The sequence below is a fragment of the Pristis pectinata genome, chromosome 4 (genome assembly GCF_009764475.1).
Source record: "Pristis pectinata isolate sPriPec2 chromosome 4, sPriPec2.1.pri, whole genome shotgun sequence".
Lineage (NCBI taxonomy): Eukaryota > Metazoa > Chordata > Chondrichthyes > Rhinopristiformes > Pristidae > Pristis > Pristis pectinata.
In genome coordinates this window covers 56,388,580-56,408,479 of record NC_067408.1, presented here as the reverse complement: position 1 = coordinate 56,408,479, position 19,900 = coordinate 56,388,580, and the positions used below count along the sequence as shown (strand labels likewise).

The window sequence follows — 19,900 nt, the reverse complement described above, 5'->3', positions numbered from 1 at the left end:
ATGCTGTTATTGCTTTTCCCTTGTACCACCTCAATGTACTGATGTGATGAAATGATCTGTATGGGTGGCATGCAGAACGAAGTTCTTCACTCGACCTCGGTACATGTGACAATAATAAACCAATTTACCAGTTTACTTTGTCTTCTGCTCTCCCCCAAGTCCCCAGACTGACCCTCTCCACCACACCCACACACATCATCCTCCAGCTCCAGCCTCTCTAACACCCACCTTGGTCTCTAGCCAAAGACCCTCTCCCGCCTCGCCCCCAGCACTCCCAATGGTTAAACTAACCCATTAACTCTCTCTATCCACCCAACCACCCAACCCTGTTCATCCCCCAGTATTCCCCACCATCTTTAACCTGGTTCTCCTGCCCCCCAACCCCCCACAGTCCCAATATGTAGCCCGGCCAATAAGCTAGGTTGAAACTCTTTGACTACCTCCACCATTAGGACCAATCTTCTCCCTACAAGCTCACATCCCTACCTGCGACTTCTAGACCAACTCCCACCCTCCCCAACTCCCGCTCATCCCAAGGTCCTGATCTCACCCTAACTGATGCCAACCTCTCCTGATCCCTGACTCTTTTCCCTATGCCAACCCCCACACTGGAACCCTCCACCCAGACCCAGCCCCTCCTCATGACCCAGGCCCAGATCAGAATCTTGTTTGATTTCCTGTTTGGGAGAGCGAGTGACATACAGGCATCCAGTGCACAGAGTATGTTGGACCTGCTCTGTGGGACTCAACACCTTCTGCCCCACCACCTGTAGAACTTTGCATCTTCAGGCCCTCAAACAGCATGCTGACTGGCCCACCATGGCCCTAGAGCTACCATGCCTGGACAGTCATCCCACATTATCCAGACTCTGTACTCATTCCCCATTGCCCCTCCTAATAATGGCTGATATCTCACTTCCATTCCCTATCACTTACTGTACCAGTGTGTTAACATTATGAGCTTTGTATTTGTGAATCATAAATCCTTCAAAAGCAAGAGGACATTGGTGTTGGGGAAGGGGTAAAAGGTTTACAGGGGATCTGAGGAAGAACTTTTCCACCCTGAGAGTAGTTGGAATGTAGAGTGCACTGACTGAGTGTGTGGAGGAATAGTGTACCTTCACAACATTTATGTTATCTCAGTGAACATAAAGCACCAAAATATAGACAGCTTACAGACCATGGCATATGGGATTAGTAGAGGTAGTATTTGATGATCAGCATGGACATGGTGGGCCGAATGGCCTGTTTCTGTGCTGTACAACTCTGTGGCTCTCTATGACTCTGTATGACATAATTTATAATGTCTCACTCTTAAATAAATACTCTCCTTTCCCATTAGCCCTGTCAAAGTGGATAACTTCATCCTTCCCCCATTATACTCCATTTGTCCGCCTCTTGTCCAATCACACGATCAGTCAATGGCCTCTCCACATCACCTTCTCAGCCTTGTGTGTCCACCCTTGTGCACTTATAATTGGATCGTCGGTCTACCTGGTGTATTACACTTACATCTTTGAGCCATGCTGAACAGTTAGACTGTAAATAGCTGAGGCCTAAGCAATGAAGCTTCTGAAAATTACACCCTGCACCCCCAACGATCCTGACCTCTCAGCCCATCTCTCTGTTTTCTCTCCATTAACCGAACCTCAGTTCGTATTCATAAAGTTCCCTTCAACTTCATGAGGTCTAATCATGTTCCATGGTAACCCCTGGTCTGGTGCCTTATCATAAGCCATTGAAAACCCAGATATACCACATCTACTGGTCCTTCCTTATAAGCCATACCTCTAATTAGATTCTCTAATCTAATAAATTTGTCAAAGTAGGTTCCCTTACATAAAACCATGCTGACTTTGCAAATCATATCATGATTTTCTAAATGTCTCATTATCATGCACTCAATAATAGCTCCAGTGTTTTCTGCTGTCGATGACAGACGGAGGCCCTGTATCCATGTTTGCTCTCTTGCTCTCCCTTGAACTGGCCTTACAGGAATCCCTCCTCTCCACCACTTGTCGCCTTGGATCATAAGTGACTGGGGACAAAGTCTCAGAGGGCAGTGGGTATTCCTTCAGAAACGTAGGGCTGGAAAGAAAAGAAAAAATGATAAATACAATAGGAGATAAACAGCAGATAAATTAGAAGCAACAATTGATGTATCCATCTTTTGTTTGATTTCACTAAGTAGTGGGCGATGGGTACCTGGGCAAATTGACACACTGATATCAGGTGCTGAGGAGGTGCTTTTTATTTAATGAAATCCCACCAGCTTCTCTGCAGAGATCTGGCTCCCAATCCCAGTTCAACTGCACCGTTAACTTCATGTTGCAGTTAAATTGCAGGCCTTAGTTTGACATTTGCTGCAACGTTTGGGAAGTGTGAGCCAGCAATACTCCATTACTCAGTCTCTCCCTGCACTCAGCTTCTCCACATGCACTTCAATCTGCAACATTGCCCACCTGTGCTCAAAGAACCCAGTAGCCTTCAGCATTGAGGTGAATCAGTGAAACCCAGCTGAACGTCAAGTCTTAAAATCAAGCTTTCTAAGCTTTACAATTAACATTAGGTATTAGATTAGATATTTATTTGTCACATGTACATTGAAACACACAAAGAAATATGCCTTTTTGCATTGCTAAAAATGTGCTGGGGGCAGCCCGCAAGTGTCACCACTCTTCCGGTGCCAACATAATATGCCCACAACTTCCTAACCCGTACGTCTTTGGAATGTGGGAAGAAACTGGAGCACCCGGAGGAAACCCACGCAGTCACGGGGAGAACATACAAACTCCTTACAGGCAGCGGCAAGAATTGAACCTGGGTCGCTGGCTCTGTAATAGCATTACGCTAACGGCTATGCTACCGTGCCGTGCTAGTTTTAGTCATGTGAGGTCAAGACTAGATCATAGGTTACCACAAATTCCAATTAGTTTCTGGTTTGTAACTCACTCCCAGCTATCTGCTATGTTATACACAAACCAAGCCCCTGATAAAATCCCAGCCTGTAACTCACTCCCACTATCTGAGATTTGACACAGAAGGCCAAACCCCCGTTACAAGAACCTCCCCACGCATCCTTCCCACAAAAAGATCCCAGCCTGTAAGTCAGACCCAGGTCTCTGTTATTCATGGAGTCGTAGAATCATAGAGTTATACAGCACAGAAACAGGCCCTTTGACCCAACTCATCCATGCCAACTACATTGCCTGATTGTGCTGGTCCCATTTGCCTGCATTTGGCCTATATCCCTTTAACCTTTCTTATCCATGTACCCGCCCAAATATCTTTTAAATGTCATAATTGTACCCGGCTCTATCACTTCCTCTGGTGGCTCGTTCCATATATCCATGGCCCTCTGTGTGAAGTTGCCCCTTGGGTCACTCGTTCCCCTCTCCTTTTAAACCCATGCCCTCTAGTTTTAGACTCCCCTACCCTGGGAAAAAGACTGTGACTATTCACCATCTGTGCCCCTCATGATTTTATAAACCTCTATAAGGTCACCCCTCAGTCTCCTACACTCCAGAGGAAATATGTCCCAACCTATCCAGCCTCTCCTTATAATTCAAACCCTCCAAACCAGGTAACATCCATGTAAATCTTTTTTTACACCCTTTCCAGTTTAATAACATCCTTCCTACTGGGTAAAGCAGAATTCCATGCACTGTCACATTAAGCTACTTAATCAGATTTCAGCCTGCAAATCACACCCATGGATCTGTAATTCTATACATAGACTTGATTAAAACCCAGTCTGTAATGCCCATTTAACTATCTCTGTTTACGTAAACTAACTCCTTTATTAGATTGTAACTCACTCCTGGATTTCAGATATTTTGTACATAACCCCTTAACAAAACCTTTATTTAGAGCCCAGTCTTTAAATGACTCCTGTGTAACTGTTCTTTACATATGAACCAAATGAACCAGGCAATAGACTCCAGCTTGTAACACTCTTCTCAGTCAACCTGGGAGAGAACATGGGTCATGTTGGTTGGAATCGGATCTCAGGAGCTGCTTTTGAGTTTCTGCTAATAAAAGTTCATCAGTAACCATAGAAAGTACATTTTCCCCCTCCCTCCACTATAGATGTTGGGTTATGAGACACTATAATCCCATTCTTTACCCTAGTGTGAAAGGGGGTGAACCCCTCAAACCATCTCCAACACCAGCGCCTCTACTTCCTCAGAAGGCTAAGGAAATCTGGTATGTTCCCATTGACACTCACCAATTTTTATAGAGGCACCATGGAAAGTATCCTATCCAGTGCACAGTTTGTTATGGCAACTGCTCTGTCCGAGGCTGCAAGAAACTGCAGAGAGTTGTGGACACAGCACATCACGGAGACCAGCCTCCCCTCCATGGACTGTCTACACTTCTCACTGCCTCAGAAAAGCAGCCAACATAATCACCACCCTCTGGACATTCTCTCTTCTGCTCCCTCCCATCAGGCAGAAGGTACAAAGCCTGAAAGCACATCCAACAGGCTCAAGGACAGCTTCTATCCCACTGTTATAAGACTATGAAACTGACCTCTTGTACGATAAGATGGATGCTTGACCTCATAATCAACCTTGTCATGCTCTCGCACATTATTGTCTGCCTGCACTGTACTTTCTCTGTATCTGTAACACTTTATACTGCATTCTGTTATTGCTTTTCCCTTGTACTACCTCGATGTACTGATATGGTGAAATGATCTGTCTGGATAGCATGCAAAACAAAATTTTTCACTGTACCTCAGTACATGTGACAGTAATAATAATCCAAACCAAACCAAACCAAATCAAAATAGATCTGACACATACCTTCCCTTAAACTATTGAAGCCAAGGGAGAATTTTCAGCTTAGGCAAGTTGTCTGAGTGGTCCATTAGCCTTGGAGAGTAATAGAGACCAGCCTAATCCTCTTTTCAAATGATGTCCTTGTTTCCACAGTGGGAGCTGGGTTATTGCAGGGAGAAGACCTCAGCCAGGCATTCACAGGCACAACCATAGAAGTGAGTGGAGCAAGTGGGCAGGGAGCCTGAAGACTGGACCCTGGCTATTCTGACTGTTACAGCTAACCTCTGCAAGAAAGAGGCTCACATGACACAATGGATGAAGAAATGGACCCTCTGCTCCTCCAGGACAGTTAGTAGGAGTGCAAAACTGGGCAAATTGCAGCCACCTCTCTTGGACTGACTCCTTCATTCCCACTCACGTTCCTCAGCAGTCATAGTCTAGTTAAGTCAGGTCATTTTCCAGTGACCTCAGTGGATGTTTAAATCCAATGATATAGTTTGAACTGAGTGGAATGAAAGGAGAGGAGGAACTCTCCTGGACAACATTACTGCCTCAGCCAACACTACCAAACCACATTGTACTGTGTCCACCACTTCTAGCGGGTCTGTTGGTGTTAATACTAGTGGTCTACCATATAGGATGGATGGTGAGTCATCAGAGAACATTTCAGGGTCAGTGCTGAGTGCCTTTTTTTAAAAGAGTTTGGCAATCTATTGGAAGTTGTTCTTAATTAAAAAGGCTTCATTTTCTTATCAAAAATCCTCAAAAGTATTGGAACATGGAAGATCATCAGTATAAGGTGGTCACCACTGAGAAACTCAGGAGGGGCTTTGTCACCAAGCAATGTTGAGACTGTGGAGTGTGGTGATGGAGCAGGGGGTGGGGAGGGGAGGGGGGGAGATGGATAAATACCAAATGGAAGGGTGGCCTGAGAGTGAGCAGAAGCAGAAGCAGGGTGGGAGGAGGCTTGAGTTGGGCATTGATCAGCTGGACTACTGGTGTCCTTGAGTGCTGTCCATTCTGTACCGGGGAACCATCATCCTTTGTGGGCAGGCACGGTGGCATAGCAGTTGGTGTAACGCTATTACAGCACCAGCGACCCCGGATTCAATTCTGGCTGCTGTCTGGCTGTTGTTTGTACGTTCTCCCCCTGTCTGTGTGAGTTTCCTCCGGATTCTCCGGTTTCCTCCCACATTCCAAAGACATACAGGTTAGGAAGTTGTGGGCATGCTACGTTGGCGCCGGAAGTGTGGCGACACTTGCGTGCTGCCCCCCAGCACATTCTACGCAAAAAAGATGCACTTCACTGTGTGTTTCGATGTACGTGTGACTAATAGAGATGTCTTATCTTATCTTATCTTTCCTCCCTGTTCAACTCTATTTGTAACTGTCTTGGGAATATTTTAGTATTTTATTTTAATATTGTACTTTAATATAAGTATTTTAATATTGGGAATATTAGTATTGAATACTAATGCTGTGAAATGGGCAGTGTGAAATAAATGGTGTAAAGAAGTAACTTGCCAATCTTTCAAGCCAAACCTTGCACCAGTGATATTTTGTCTGTGGTTATGCACTGCAATGACAGTCTGAAAACGATTGATCTGACTGAAAATGAGCCACATCTGGTGTTTTAGTGATTGACTCCAGTAGTAACGGTGGACTGGACACAGCAAGGTCCTCAAGTAGGTGGCTGCAATGATAAGGAGCTAGGGAGGGATTGGACCCAAATGTTTATCTTAGACCTATTACTGGTGTGGGGTCATCTGCAGAGCAATGGGCAATGGAATTCAAATCGAGTCATAACTCTTGATAAAGTGCCACATCTGGGCAGGCACGGTAGTGTAGCAGTTAGTGTAATGTTATTACAGCACCAGCGACCCAGGTTCTATTTCGGCCACTGTCTGTATGGAGTTTGTATGTTCTCCCTATGTCTGCGTGGGTTTCCTCCGGGTGCTCCAGTTTCCTCCTACATTCCAAAGACGTACAGGTTAGGAAGTTGTGGGCACACTATGTTGGTGCTGGAAGCATGGCGACACTTATGGGCTGCCCCCTGAAGACTCTACGTAAAAAGATGCATTTCACTGTGTGTTTTAATGTACATGTGACTAATAAAGATATCTTATCTTAATTTTAGATCCGTTCATCAGTGCTGGTGAAACTAGGGGGAACATGTATGTTGTGTTGCTGGCCCACTGACAGCCATCTTACATTATCAGTACATCAACATCAAGCCCATTGAGTGTGAAATTTCCCTTGCAGGCTCAGTGCACAGGAATTTTCTGCTTATCATTTATTAAAAGCCATTACCGTAGAGATTGGGAAAGACTGAGAGTGGAGGACTGGCAAGGAGATTATGAATGGCGTTCAATACGATGGAGGGGAGATGAAGAAAGGTCAAAGGAAGGAGATTAGCAACACAGTTGGAGAGGGCAGTGAAGAAGGCATGTGGCATGCTTGCCTTCATGGGCCTGTGCATGGAGTACAAGAGTTGGGACATCATGTTTCACCTGTGCAAAACATTGGTTAGACCAGACTTGGAGTATTGTGTACAATTCTGGTCACCACACTAAATAGGAAGGACATGGTAGCAGTAGAAAGAGTGTGGAAGAGATTCACCAGGCTGTTACCTGGAGTGGAGGGCTGTTATAAAGTGAGATTGGATAGGCTGGGTTTGTTCTCATTGGAACATAGGAGGCTAAGGGGTGGCCTTGTAGAGGTTCATAGAATTATGAGGGGCATAGATAGGACAGATAATTAGAATCTCTATCCCAGGCCAGGGGAGTCTAGAACTAGAGAGCAAAGGTTTAAGGTGAGGGGGAGAAATTTAAAGGTGATCTGAGGGGTAAGATTTTCACACAGAGAGTGGTGAATATCTGGAACATGCTGCCAGAGAAGGTGGTGGTGGAAGATTTAATTACAGCGTTTAGAAGACATTTGGACAGGTACTTGGATAGGAAAGGAGTAGAAGGATATGGGCCTAATGAAGGCAAACAGGATTAGCATAGGGGGGCATCACGGTTGGCATGGACAAGGTGGGCTGAAGGGTCCATTTCTGTGCTGTACGATTCTATGAGTCTGGGTAGGACAGTGATTAAAAAAAACAATGTTTTCAACTGTAATCATCAGTGTAGAGTGATTATAAGTCCAACATTTTACATGCAGCATCTCAGACCCCAGAATCATTATCAGCAGAAATTAATAAAGCAATGTGTTTTATTGAATAATCTACAGGGACAGGGATTGGACGGTGTGCTGGCTCAGCCTCTCTCCTCTCACGTTGAGAGCTCAGCCCAAGCCCAGTCCAGACAGACGGGATGAAAGTGTCTCCTCTCTGATGGGCCCTGAGGGTCTTGAAATGAAGTTTATTCTGTTTCAATCCATGGTCTCCACCCACATCCCTCCCCTAACACACCTCCTCCCAGGGCCAACTCGACAGCACAAAGCTTTGCTTATATTGGGCACTGGCAGTCTTTCCCAGTGAAGATCAGCAATTTGGGGAAGTGGAACTCACACCTCAGACTGATAAATGCATGCAGCACAGAACCAGGCCATTCAGCCCATAAAGTTTGTGACAGCCCTTTCAAATGGACATCCAAATAGACCACATTCCCCAGATCTTGCCCTTTTCAGATAGTTGATCCAGGATCACAGCAGCTCCCGTGCTGCCTGCTGGAGCTGCAGAGCACCAAAGATTCTCTGGAATCTCCGTAGCTGCAATGATCCTTTCCTGCAGGTAGTAGTAGTGTATGTGGCCTGAAGATGGAAACTTGTGGTTGGTTCCTTGAAGCACCAACTTTGTCATTCAGTAGAGTATGTGGTTGGTTCCTTGAAGCACCAACTTTGTCATTCAGTAGAGTAAAAGTCCAGTGTCAGGGCAGGTTAGGAACCCTAGAATCGAGGGACTCCACAAATTATTGCTTCACACTCTCCACCTACTCCTGGTCAGATGCTTAACCTAAGGACAAGGTGTAGGTCAGGAATACTCAAATCACACTCCTTGGTGTGACCTGGTGAAGGTTGAGAAGTGACAGGTTCAACAGCACTGGATGCTGGTGTGAGAGATTACCAAACAATGGTGTGAAGTGATTGCTTTGAGATGATCTCCAATAGACAGACCATTGGGTCTGAATTGTAGAGACTGATGGCGGAAGGAATGACAAAAAAAAACATGATTGCATGCACCCTAAACACCTTTGATTAATTGATAAATTCAACATGCTGTGTGGAGAAAAGTTAAATATTTAGGTGCTGGGGAGACTTAGAATGTAGCACATAGAACCATACACCACAGGAACAGGCCCTTCCACCTACAATGTCTGTACTGACCATAATGAGAATTAAACTACTCCCATCTGCCTACACAGGGTCTATATCCCCCCACTCCCTGCCTGTTCATGTGCCTATCTAAATGCCTCTTAAATGGTGCTGTCTTAACTGTCTCCACCACTTCCCCCGGCAGCACATTCCAAGCACCTGCCACTCTCTGCGTAAAAAAAGATTTGCCTCATAAATCTCCTTTAAACATTCTCCCTCTCATCTTAAACTTATGCCCTCAGGTATTTGACATTTCCACCCTCTGAAAAAGATTTTGACTATCTACCCTGTCCATGACTCTCATAATTTTATAAACTTCTATCGGGTCACGCCTCAGTCTCTGATGCTCCACTGAAAGCAATCCAAGTTTGTCCAACATCTCCTTATAGCTCATACTCTCCAATCCAGGCAACATCCTGGTGAAACTCTTCTGCACCCTCTCTAAAGCCTCCACATCCTTCCTGTCATGTGGTGACCAGAATTGCATACAGTACTCCAAAGGTGGCCATTTGATTTGCCTCCACATGAGGAATTCCGAGCTGCAGGTGAGGTGGGTTGCTGTGGGAAACTGTTTGGAGGCAGAGAGGTAAAGGAATCTTTTCTACACAGGTGTCAATGGCAAAGGAGGGAGATTTGCCTTCTGGTAACCCCCAATTGACAAATGAGAGTGGCTGTAAAAGTGGACAGAAATCTGTTCCACCGACCTCAGTTATAGATCAGGTTCCCCACTGTGTGTCAGATGGGTTTGCTGGTTGGGAGTGTCTGTCGGGCTGTAATGCTTCCTGTTACCATGGCAACAGCTTGTGAACTGGGAACTTATCCTGCAGGTGAAGCTGGTGTCCTCCCCTTCACTGGACACTGTGACTGCTGGAACCCTGCAACAAGAATTGGAAACATTTTACTTTTGGCTGAGACGTCATCATTGCTTCTCTCCCCATTGATTCTGTTTGACTGAGGGGCATCTCCAGAAATATCTCTCCATATTCTGGTGTACCTTTTGGCATCCCTGCAGAGGGGAAGTGCCTGGCCTGCCCCAACACTAGGTGTTACTCTATTGAACTCCAACACTGATGTTTATTTGTCTCAATGCTGGGTTGATCTCTCCCATCCAGACATTAACTTCCCATCTATATCATACCACTTCCCACAGTGTACATCACCACAGCCCTGGGCACTGGAATGTCAGTATCAAGTCACCTCTTACAGTAGGAGTTGCATCATAGAAAAATTACGCCCCCCCAAAGTCTGTGCCGGTTGGGAACAAGTTAATTCCGCCTTCTTGCACCAGGTCACGGCTTTTCAGGTGCAGTTTAAATGAGGTGAGGAGATCCACCTCCCCCTCCTTTTCAGGCAGTGAGTTCCAGATCCTCACCGGCCTCTGGAGGAAAGATGTTTTCCTCATCTTCCATCTAAGTCTTCTATTAATTGTGTGAAATCTCTGACAGGTTGATCTTTCCACAGCTGTTGCTTGACAGGCTGAGTTCTTCCGACATTTCACTTTTTGTTTCCAATTCCAGCATCTGCTGCTTTATTTGTTTTTTCCATTAAAACTCTGCCCCTTGGTTTTTAGTCCATCAGCTCGGGGAAATATGAAGGCCCCTCATAATTTTTATACACCCCAGTTAAGTCTCCCCTCTGTCTCCCCGTTCCAAAAAAAATGACCCCAGCCTATCAAACCTTCCCCCAGAGGGGTAATTTTCCCATCCTAGTAACAGCCTCGAGATTCTCCTCTGCACCCTCTCCAGGGCAATTTTTGCGGCAATGTGGTGACCAGATCTGTATGCAGTACTAAAGCTGTGGTCTAACTAGTGTTGGGTGCAGTTCTAGTATATCATCCTTGCTCTAATGTTCTGAGCATTACTGGCCTTTTCTGCTACCTTTGAGGATCTATCAGCATGCAGTCCATGGCCCCTCTATTCCTCCACACTACTCAATATCCTCCCATTTATTGGTAATCACTTTACTCTGTTGCACCTCCCCCACACATTACCTCACCTGTCCCTGGATTGAATTCCATTGACCATTTTGCTGCCAGCTGCCCAGACCAGTGGTACCTTCCTTCAGTCTCATGCTTTGCTCATCACTGTCAATTACACAGAAAATTTCTGGATCATCTTTAAACTTTATCATGCCCCTTATATTTCAGTCTATACATTACCCAGAGCAAGGAACCAACATCTGAGCCCTGTGGAAGCCAACTAGTAAGAGGATTCCAATCACAGAAACACCCATCAAACCTTACCCTTTGCTTCCTGTCACTGATCCAGTTTTGGGTCCACACATCTCTCTCTTGGATGCACCAGCTTATACATTTTTGTCGTGGGACTTTACTTGCTGAAATCTATGTAGACTACATCAAATACACTGTCCTCATTGGCCCTCTTGTTACCTCCTCAAAAAATTCAGTCATTAATCAGACACATTCTTTCCTTACAAATCGAGGCTGACTGTCCCTGATGAAACTGTGCCTTTCTGAATGAAGGTTTATCCTGTCCTTTAGCACCGAATTCAATAATCTGCCCTTCACCAAAGTTAAACTAACTGGCCAGTAATCATTCAGCCACACATGCTGACTCACAGCACTGAACCATGACTGATACTTCATTGGCCCTGCCATTGGTGAAATGAGATGCATTCAATTAAACCAGATCAAAATTGGCTTTCAGTCACAAGCAGAGAGGATTATGTTGAAACCATGGCACGTTTTACTCAGATGACCTGTTAGTCTGTCCAGCAGAATGCAGATTGGCGTTGGTGAAAAGGACTGAGAGAGTTTAACAAGCATCTGCTCATGTTCTGGAAAAGCTTTTACACAAGCAAAGGGAGCCAAATCAAGAAGCCAATTGAGAACGTTCTGAGAAGGGGCTGCCAAGGGGGCTGTTGTACATGATACAGCTCCAGTTGATAGATAGGCAGCAGTAAGGCATGTAAACGCAGGGGCTGAAAACTAACTATACACTGTACACTGACAGCATGCATTGCCTGGTGACTGAGTGACCGATACCACAGCTTTCTCCAAGTGCTGGTTCCCTGTCAATGATGTCATGTTGAATGACACCTCGGGGCTGAGGTAGTCTCTGGTTTCACGGGAAGGCTTCGAGAAGGTGTTTACACTCCTGGGGATATCGAAGTGAGAGAATGATCAATGCATCTCACAGACAGGCAGCCATGGGTGAAATGCACTGCTGGTTTCCATGGCAACTCCTTTTATTTGGGGGAAATGAAGAGATGTTTTCCAGTGTGAGACTGGTTGCTCCAGGTGGAGGTGGATGATGGTGAGGGGGAAGTGGTAGGGCTTCAGTCAGGATCAAACCAGACAGGAATAGGAAGGAGGTGTGGATGGATGGATTGTATCCCCAGTGGGGAATGTGATGATTAGGGCAAGGAGAATGGAAATGATTTGAGGAAGATGGCACTGGAGAAGGTGGAAATACATTGTGTACTGGGCCATAAAATTAAATACAAGGGGGAGAAAGTGCGGAACACTGAAATGTAAAATAAATACATTTATATTTCTCTATTGTTTGGAGGTTTGTTTCAGTGCTTCCATCCTGAATTGAAAACATTTATCAGGTTTTCTTCTAACTTTCACCACTCCATTCCCTTCCTGTGCTCCATCTCTGACATTCCACTTCCTCTCTCTCTCCCTCTTCCTCCATCTCTCGCTCTCTCTCTCCTCTCTCTCTCCTCTCGCCCTCCCCCCTTCTCTCTCTCTCTTCCCTCTCTCTCAGAACAACCCAGCAAACCTACTCCTCCACAAGCTCCTTTGTCTACACTTCATCCCACCACACTCTGTTCCATAATCCCAGTGATGATTTCACCTCCTGTACCAGACCTTTCAAGGTTCGTTCCTCTCTCCTCAGCTGAGGATCCCCTCATAATTTTATAAACTTCTATCAGCTCTCCACTCAGCCTCTGACACTCTAGGGAGAATAACCCAAGTTTGTCTAACCTCTCTTTATAGCTTATACCCTCTAATCCAGGTAGCCTCCCAGTAAACCTCCTCTGCACCCTCTCCAAAGCCTCCACATCCTTCCCGTAATGGGGCAACCAGAATCGCACACAATACTCTAAGTGTGGTCTGACTAAGGTTTTACATGTTGAATGAAGGAATTCCATGTCCACATTTACTGAAGCTGCTGGAGCAGGTGAAAAGTCACCGGTACAGGGGAATGGGGAGCTGAGGTTACAGTTAGATCAATATGACCTTACCGAGTGGCTCTGGGGTGGGGAGGCTGACCCCTGCTCCTAGTGCCTGTGCTTTTCCGCTCATAAGACATAATAGCAGAATTAGGCCATTCAGTCCATCGAGTCTGCTCCGCCATTCGATCATGGCTGATTTATTTTCCCCTCTCAACCCTATTCTCCTGCCTTTTCCCTGTAACCATTGACACCCTTACTAATCAGGAGCCTATCAACCTCTGCTTTAAATATACCCAATGACTTAGCCTCCACAACTGTCTGTGGCAATGAATTCCACAGATTCACCACCCTGTGGCTAAAGTAATTCTTCTTTATCTTTGTTCTAAAGGGATGTCATTCTATTCTGAGGCTGCGCCCTCTGGTCCTACACTCTCCCACTACTGAAGACTTCCTCTCCACGTCCACTCTATCCAGGCCTTTCAATATTCGGTGGGTTTCAATGAGATTCCCCCCTCATTCTTCTAAATTCAAGCGAGCACAGGCCCAGCGTCATCAAACGCTCCTCATACATTAACCCTTTCACCCCCGGGATCATTCTCATGAGCATCCTCTAGACCTTCTCCAACGCCAGCACGTCCTTAGATATGGGACCCAAAACTGCTCACAGTACTCCATATGTGGTCTGACCAACGCCTTATAAAGCCTTAGCATTACATCCTTACTTTTATATTCTAGTTCTATCGAAATAAATGCTAACATTGCATCTGCCTTTCTTACTGCTGACTCAACCTGCAAGTTAACCTTTAGGGAATCCTGCATGAGAAACGCCAAGTCCCTTTGCACCTTATGAATTCTCTCCCCATTTAGAAAATAGTCTACGGCTTTATTCCTTCTACCAAAGTGCATGGACATACACTTCTCTATGCTATATTCCATCTGCCACTTCTTTGCCCATTTTCCCAACCAGTCCTAGTCATTCTGTAGACCCCCTGTTTCCTCAATACCATCTGCCCCTCCACCTATAGTTGTATCATCCACAAACCTGGCCACAAAGCCCTCAATTCCGTCATCCAGATCATTAACATATAACGTGAAAAGTAGCGGACCCAACACCGACCCCTGCAGAAAACCACTAGTCACTGGCAACCAACCAGAAAAGGTCCCCTTTATTTCCCACTCTTTGCCTTCTGCCAGTCAGCCAATCACCTATCCATGCCAGTACCTTTCCTGTAATACCATGGACTCCTATCTTGTTTAGCAGCCTCATGCGCGGCACCTTGTCTGAAAATCCAAGTAAGCAACATCCACTGACTCTCTTTTGCCTATCTTGCCTGTTACTTCCAACAGATTTGTAAGACAAGATTTCCCCTGAAGGAACTCATGCTGACCAGCCTTTTTTATCAAGTGCTTCCAAGTACCCCGAAACTTCAATCTTAATAATGGACTCTAATGTCTTACCAACTAGTGAAGTCAGGCTAACTGGCCTGTAATTTCCTGTCTTTTGCCTCCCTCACTTCTTAAAGAGTGGAGAGACACTTGCAATTTTCTAGTCCTCTGGAACCATTCCTGAATCTAGTGATTCTTGAAAGATCACTACTAATGGCTCCACAAGAGCTACCTCTTTCAGAATCCTGGGGTGTAGTCCATCCAGTCCAGGTGACTTATCTACCTTCAGACCTTTCAGCTTCCCAAGCACCTTCTACTCAGTAATAGCGATTGCGCTCACTTCTGCCCCCTGACTCTCTCAAATTTCTGACATGTTGCCTTCCACAGTGAAGCCTGATGCAAAATACTTATTCAGTTCATCTGCCATTTCTTTGTTTCCCATTACTACTACTCCAGTGTTATTTTCCAGCGGTCCAATGTCCATTCTTGACTCTCTTTTACTTATTATATATCTGAAAAAACTTTTGGTATCCTCTTTTATATAATTGACTAGCTTACACTCATATTTCAACTTTTCTCCCCTTATCACTTTTTTAGTTACCTTCTGTTGGTTCCTAAAAGCTTCCCAATCCTTAAAAGCTTCTTGATGATGAGTGCAGAGTCGTGGATCAATAGGGTGAGTGTGTAAGAATACTGGAGATGACACTGGTCTCTTATCATCAGACTCACCCCGAAGGTTCATTCACTCCACCCTCAGCACAGCCACAGTCCTCATACACACACACACACATGCGCACACACACACACACGCACACACACGTGCGCGCACACACATGTGCGCGCACACACACGTACACGCACACACACACACGTGCACACGCACGCGCGCACACACACGTGTGCGGACACACACACACATGCACACACACACACACACACTCTGAAGGTTACCCACACAGGGTGTATGAGTCTCCCTCTGAACTGCTTTGCTCTATACTGCAGGAGAAGATGGTGCATTAGAGCAGGCTGTAGCAGCTAACCATTGGTAATTGATTTATTATTGTCACATGTACTGAGGTACAGTAAAAAAAACTTTGTTTTGCATGTCATCCAGACAGATCATTTCAAAACATAGGTACATTGAGGTAATGCAAAGGGAAAAGCAATAACAGAATGCAGAATAAAGTGTTACAGTTACAGAGGAAGTACAGTGCAGGCAGACAATAAGGTGCAAGGACCATGATGTGAGGTCAAGAGTTCATTTTTATGGTACAAGAGGTCCAATCAAGAATCTTTCAAGGCAGTGGGAAGTCTAGACAGAGTCCATGGAGGGGAGGCTGGTTTGCATGATGGACTGGGCTGTGTTCACAACTCTCTGCAATTTCTTGCAGTCTCAGGCAGAGCAGCTGCCACACCAAGCTGTGATGCATCCAGATATGATGCTTTCTATGGTGCATCGATAAAAATTAGTGAGGGTCAACTGGGACATGCCAATTTTCCTTAGCCTCCTGAGGGAGTGGAAGTGCTGGTGCACTTTCTTGACCATGGCATCTACGTGGTTGGACCAAGACGGGCTACCAGTGATGTTTACACCAAGGAACTTGAAGTTCTCAACCATCTCCACCTCAGCATCGTTGATATAAACAGGACTGTGTGCTCCACCCCACTTCCTGAAGTCAGTGACCAACTCTTGTTTTGCTGATATTGAGGGGGAGGTTGTTGTTGTGACGCCATGCCATGTTGGAATGTCTGGGTTCCTTCACCTCACCCCATCCATGGAGGACACCATAGCTGGCCAGCCCCTTGCTGAGCTCCTGGCCAGAGTGAGTGGGGGAGGGGATGGGGGAGGGGGGCACGGGTGATGGCAGTATCTATTTCTCTCATCATCCTCACACCCCTCTGCACCTTCAACCCACCCTCTCTTCTGTCTGTCAGCGATAGATAGGGAAAACCTTATCCCTCTTGCCCCAGCCCACTTACATATGCCACACTGCCACATCACAGCCCTGGCCTTGCACCAGTCCCCTATGAGAGAGCCAATGGGATGAGCAGCCAGTCAGTGAGAGAGGGCAAGGCGAGGGAGCACTGGTACTGGCAATGGCAGTGAGAGAGTGAGGAGGGGACACTGGCATTCAATTTAATGTTCCCAGCTGCAGCTCAGCAGTGCCATTCTGCAGGATGTAGGGTCTGTGTTACAGACTCTGTTACAGGTTGTGTTACAAACTGTGTTACAGGTTGTGTTACAAGCTGTGTTACAGGCTCTGTTACAGGTTGTGCTACAGACTGTGTTACAGATTGTGTTACAGGCTCTGTTACAGGCTCTGTTACAGGTTGTTTTATAGACTGTGTTACAGGTTGTGTTACAGGCTCCTTTACTGGCTATGTTACAGACTGTGTTACAGACTGTGTTACAGGCTGTGGTACAGGATATGTTACAGGCTCTGTTACAGACTGTTACAGACCGTGTTACTGACTGTGTTACATGCTGTGTTACAAGCTGATATGATATGACATGACAATATGATATGTTACAGGCTGTGTTACAGACTGTGTTACGTGTTGTGTTACAGACGGTGTTACCTACTATGTTACAGGCTGTGTTACATGTTGTGTTACAGGTTGCATTATGTGTTGTGTTACAGGTGGGTGTGATAAATCTCTGGTGTCTGTGAGCCAGGATGGGGAGGAAACACGCCAGCTCCCCAGAGGGCAGTGTTGCCCACAGTTTCTACAGCAGGTGACTGACTAACACACCAGAGTGTCAGCACTCAGGGCAAGGCCGCTGGGTGTGCCCAGTGAGTTATACCCGATGCATTAGCGGGTCTTTAGAAACCCTGAGGTGTGTGTGTGGACCTGTGGGGTCCCTCGCACCTCTCACACTCCCCTGTGAACACTCTGCTGCCTCTACTGGAGGGTGGTTTTGGGGTTCTCCTTGTCTGCGCTCTTGCTCTAGGGTTGAGAGCTTCAAGTTCCTGGGAGTGAACATCACCAATAGCCTGTCCTGGTCAAATCACGTAGATGCCATGGCCAAGAAAGCTCACCAGCACCTCTACTTCCTCAGGAGGCTAAAGAAATTTGGTTTGTCCCTTTTGACTCTCACCAAATTTTACCGATGCTCCATAGAAAGCATCCTATCTGGATGTATCACGGCTTGGTACGGCAACTGCTCTGCCCAAGACCGCAAGAAGCTGCAGAGGGTTGTGGACACAGCCCAGTGCATCACAGACACCAGCCTCCCCTCCTTGGATTCTGTCTTTACCTCTTGTTGTCTTGGTGTAGCAGCCAGCATAATCAAAGACCCTATCCACCCGGGACGTTCTCTCTTCTCTCCTCTTCCATCGGGTAGAAGATACAGGTGCCTGAGGGCACGTACCACCAGACTTAAGGATAGCTTCTACCCCAATGTGATAAGACTATTGAACAGTCCCCTTATATAATGAGATGGACTATGACCTCACGATCTACTTTGTTGTGACCTTGCACCTTATTGCACTGCACTTTCTCTGTAACAGTGACACTTTACTCTGTACTGTTATTGTTTTTACCTGTACTACATCAATGCACTCTGTACTAACTCAATGTAACTGCACTGTGTAATGAATTGACCTGTATGATTGGTTTGTAAGACAAGCTTTTCACTGTACCTCGGTACAAGTGACAATAATAGACCAATACCAATACACTGCTGTCAGTGAGCCTCAGCTGCTTCATTCCTTGATCCAGGTAAGCTGGCGCCCTGCTGGTGAGACCTCCTGCTCCTCCTCGCCCCACTGCACTACTTCAAAGAAGAACAGGGCGGGTTATGGAGCTGCCCTGACCAACCAAAAAAACCAACTGGTCATCATTGCACTGCTGTTAGTGGGATCCTGCTATGCTGAAACTGGCTGCGTGCCTCCCACATTACAACGCTGACTACACTTCACTGGCTGTGACATTCCCTCAGATGTCCTGAGCTCGGCAAGAGGCAGTAGATGACCACGAGTTCATCCCTTCAGTTACTGCCTGATAATTGGCTGGGCTGCTCCATTCACCAGCTGTGTTGGAGCAAAGTTACACAGTTTACTCCTGCAGCTGTGCACGTAGACATTGGGGAATGTAGGGGCATCGGGAAACTCTTCCAGAGATTTCCACTCACCCACCGTCCGCACCCACAAAGCCTGACATTGAAGGGATTTGATAGCTCTCTCTGCAGACGCCTGAAACTGAATCGTTGGAGATGGATGGGCCTTTCTCCAGCGGATGAAATAGACGGCCATTTTGCAACCCTCCCCTCTCCCTGTGCTCTGGGTAAAGGCTGCCTGTTTTCTTCGAGCGGCCTCCCCTTCTGCTGTGTAGATTGCGAGACAGCAGCTCTGAGACACACTTTATTAAGCGATCGCACAGCCTGAGTGTGCGGCAGCTGCAAAAGCAATCTGGTACTGTGAGGGTTTCAGCCGCTGGGAATCATCGCCCCACTTTCCCAGCGTCAGACCATGGCCAACGCCGCTTCCACTGCAGTCGGCTCTCTTTCCTCTTCCCCGCAGAGACACCCCTGTTTCCCAGATGTTGGTTGGGGACTTCCAGTCCCTTTCCATTCCTGTGTTATCCGTTCCCTACCCTCCCAAGCTGCTCCCTACCCCCTACCCCCCATGGGGTTCTGGCAAAATGATGTTCTTGTTGCAGTGTTGCCCTGTAGTGCAGCTCCACTGAGGAAATTTGCCAGCTCCAGCCCTTGGTCCCATATACAGAACAAAGCCATTTGTCCATTGATTCTATGCCTGACCACAGAGCAACCCATTGCCCCATGAGTTTTCCATTCACCTACACACCAGGGCCAGTTCCACCAACTTTCACACCTCTGAGATGTGGGAGGAAGCTAGAGCACCTGGGGGAAACCCACGTGATCATAGGGAGAACGTGTAAACTCCACACAGACAGCACCCGAGGTCAGGATTGAACCTGGGTCTCTGGAGCTGTGAGGCAGCGGCTCTACCAGATGTGCCACTGCACCTCCCATTGATGGCTTGTTGGCTACGGAGTTCTTGTGCAGATTACATTAACCCATGCTCTCCCTGCTCTTCCCACCCCCTCCCAGCCAAACACAGTAGCACTCCACATCGATCCCTAGGCACATTGACACCAAATTTCCCTGGCAGAGTGAGGAAAGGTCCTGGACTGGGATGAGAGAGATGGGCATCAAGAGTGAAGGCAGCAAATCACAAGCTTCATAGGAGATGCGGTGGGAACTGGGAAGCACTCTCTTCCAGAAGAAGTGCCCAGGCTTTGCCCAG

At 46.5% G+C, this 19,900-nt stretch overlaps 1 pseudogene; it reads right to left on the bottom strand.

The window, feature by feature from the left end:
• Positions 1–18,886, bottom strand: part of LOC127569635 (60S ribosomal protein L17-like) — a 28,116-nt pseudogene extending 9,230 nt beyond the window's left edge.
• Positions 18,887–19,900: the final 1,014 nt, after the last annotated feature.